Below are 3,413 nucleotides of genomic sequence, written 5' to 3'. Positions count from 1 at the left end.
CTCACACACACATTCAGCAGGAGTGCACTTGAAAGCAACACCCAGAAGCTGCTTGCTGCTTATCACTTTTTTTATTGAGTTGTGCTTGAGGACAGTGAGGGCGGGGCCAAAGGGAGGGCAGGGTGACGAAGAGGGCGGGGAAACCCCTGTGATTGGTTAGAAAAATCTGGTAACATGCCCCCAGGCCCCTCCCCTTTTTCTGGTTGTACGCCAAGCTGTGAACGCATTCAGAGGAAGAGGGGGCGGGGCGGCCAGGGAGGGCGGGAACCTTACAGAGCATGCTGGAAACGTGCGGGCCTTTCGGCCCCACCCCCCCATGCTGACAGCTCCGCTAGGAGCGGCTTGAGGGAACACACACAAAGCCACGCTAGCAGGACGCCGAGGCTGAGTCCTGAAAGAAGAGAAAACAAACCAAGGACGCGTCGTAGGAACCTACACAAGCAGCATTGCCTAGGCTTCATCAGCAATGAATAAAGGTGGACTAAATCATTTAAAAGCATGTTTAAATATGTAGCCACCAGGCTTGCCCAGCCGGGATAGGCTGGGATAGGCTCCAGCATACCACCAGGACACCACATGGACGCCAAGAGTGTGGTGAAAAACATTATGGAGGTCAGGCTTCCTTTGCTGAAATGAAAAGCTATTAGCATGATTGACCCAAGAAGACGGGTCGTCTTATCATGTATGCTCTAGATTTACACACGCAAAGCACGCCCCCCCCCCCCCCCCCCCCCCCCCCCCACACACCAGTGACCTGGTCTTATATTCCGGTCAAGGCTGTGAGTCTGTCTGTCAGAGCCGGACCAGTTTTGTGTCTCTTCCACGAAAGAGCAACTGAAACATGACTTTGTCGTCCTGCCTGGTGTTTTGGGTCCTGTACTGTACTTCCGTATTATCTTATCAGGTCCTGAGTCGTGTTTGTTCACAATTTCTATATCTCTTGTCCAAAACATTCTCATTGGGCAAGAGTGCTGCAGATAAATCTTTCCCAAGCCTTGTAAAGAGCACGTAATGTCATCACACCGTCCAACCAAACACCTGAGCCTCTGACCTCTGACCCCTGGCCCAACAAGGGCACTGCGGCCTGGCCGCCTCTCATCATGCAAAAGCCCACCGACGATACAACCGCAAATATCTTGGAGTAATAATGCAGCACAATCAGCGTCTGGCAGCACTGGGATCAGTTAAGCCGAGAAAATGAGGGATTGTTGTTCCTTTGAGGGGTAAGGATGTCCTCTGGTTGTCAGGGGGACGTCCCTTGCTTGGGGGACAGTGCTCTCTGGTGGCCAGTTGGCAGCATTGCAGCTCATCTCAGCCACCTTGGTAGACCCATGGCCAAATGTTCTCCATTGGATGGTCCAGAAGTCAGCCCAGCAGCAACGTGTTCAGCGACGCTGGCGCTGTGCATCAGTGATTCCTGGGATCAGAACTCATGGCGTCCCGCAGCTGCCAAAGTAGGTCACGGAGACTCCGGCTGCTGTCAGAGCACATTCCTCAAAGCCAGGAGAACAACAAGGATGCGTTCAGGCACATGAGCAACCCCCACGTTGATAAGGGGGGGCATGTGATGACGTGCTCGTCTTCCATGAACTCAACACAAACATAAAGTGTCAACTTCTGGGAAATTACATTGGAGGAAAGTTAGAATGTCTTGGGAATATTATGGGACTCCAATATTCCAATAAGGACATGTACAAATTATTATTTATTATTTCAGGACAAAGTTGAACTATGAAGAAAATAATAAAAAGCAACATTAAAAATGAGGGGCAAAGAGTGAAGTTGGTACTAAAAATATTTGACCTTTGACCTTTGGCCCTGAGAGGCTGCTCACGTTTGTGACACATTCAATGGGGACCAAAGTCCAGGAAGCTTTGGTGTGATTGGTTGAGACCATATGAAACCGATGCAATTTCATTTCACCAATGATTCCTTTCTTGTATGTATTTGTCGCTTTATGCATTTTTTTGTCAATTATTTTATTTGCATTTATTTTTGTTGCATGAACTTTGACATCGTGTGATGTCACTTCCGGCCTTTCTGGCGCGCGCTTCTCCAGTCGCCTTTTGGACTGCCGGGGACGAGGTATGCTAGTCGGTGGCAGCGATTGTTAATTACATATCAAATATTAATGTTACACGTTTCACCCCCAGTACGTACTTGTATTATGTACGGCATGTAAAGGCACATTGTAAAAGATACCGTTGTACTTCTTACCGTACTTTTCCTTTCTGTAGGAAACTTGTGCAAGTGTGCTAAAGCTGCTGTACATTTTGTTTGTTGTGCACAGGTATGTGGATCCATTATTGTTTCATTTAATTTGCATAGAGTCTCGTCAGTCGCCTTTTGCACTGCTGAGGACGAGGAAACTTGTGCTAAAATTGTGCTAAAGCTGCCGTATATTTTGTTTGTTGTGCACGGTAATAAACGCCCTCTTCTGGTTTGGCGAAGAAATTGCAGCCTCCCACCTCGTCTATTTACCAAAAGAACACAACGCAGAGTTCAATTTCAGCCAGTGTCAGTCCAGACCGGCTACACATAGACTATAAAATAGACTATAAACTAGACTGTAGACTATACAATCGACAACAATAGAGTATACAATAGACTATTAGCCCGCGTGACAGTTTGTTTCCCTTTTATCCCTGCCTTTATTTTGTAGTCACTTCCTGTTTTGTTCCATTGATTTTGCTGACTTTGCAACTGAAGTGTTTGAGTAAACATGAAACAGACACTAGAGTCATTACGACTGGAAAGCTGTCAGAGCGGCGTAGCAGCATAGTGCACTGCCAGCGTCCTGCCGCCAGAGGGCAGTGAAAGCAGACAGGCAGCCGCTCTGCCATGACGATTGAGTTCATCCTCCTCCTGAGGCTGTGAGCGGTCAGACAGAATCAAATCCTCACACTGCTTGGTGAGATATGCTTTTTAATCCCTAAGCTTCTTATTGCAGTCCACTCATCTTTAGAAAGTGGGCCCTACAGGTCGGGCGAGGCTTCTTGAAGCAAACTGTTTCATCAGAGAGCGGGAACATAGAGCTCCGGGCTGCGAGTTTCCAAAATAGCGAGCATTAGGCCTCGTCTGTGCAGCACACTCAGGCCATGACTTCAGCTCGGGAAGTAATTCATCTTGTCAGGAAAGCAAACTCGCCTGCTGAGGCACGGTCTCTGTCACAGCCTTATCTTCCACTCTGCCTCACCATCTTGACTGACTTCAGATCAGCCGCTCTTTGTCCTCTGATGTGCCTGACGTTCTACCAGCTTGGCTCAACACTCGTACAGGAAGCTCTGATGGGTGTCCACTAAACAACACGGTACATTTGGTTTGTGTGTCTCCTCGCCAGCGGCTGCTAGGAGGACAACGGCCCGAGTCCCACTAAATGAACTTGGAATGGACGACTCGTCAACAAAGGCTTA

This window comes from Doryrhamphus excisus, linkage group LG22 (assembly GCF_037039965.1).
Source record: "Doryrhamphus excisus strain RoL-2023G ecotype Guam linkage group LG22, RoL_Dexc_Guam_v1.1, whole genome shotgun sequence".
Lineage (NCBI taxonomy): Eukaryota > Metazoa > Chordata > Actinopteri > Syngnathiformes > Syngnathidae > Doryrhamphus > Doryrhamphus excisus.
This window is presented reverse-complemented; position numbering follows the sequence as displayed.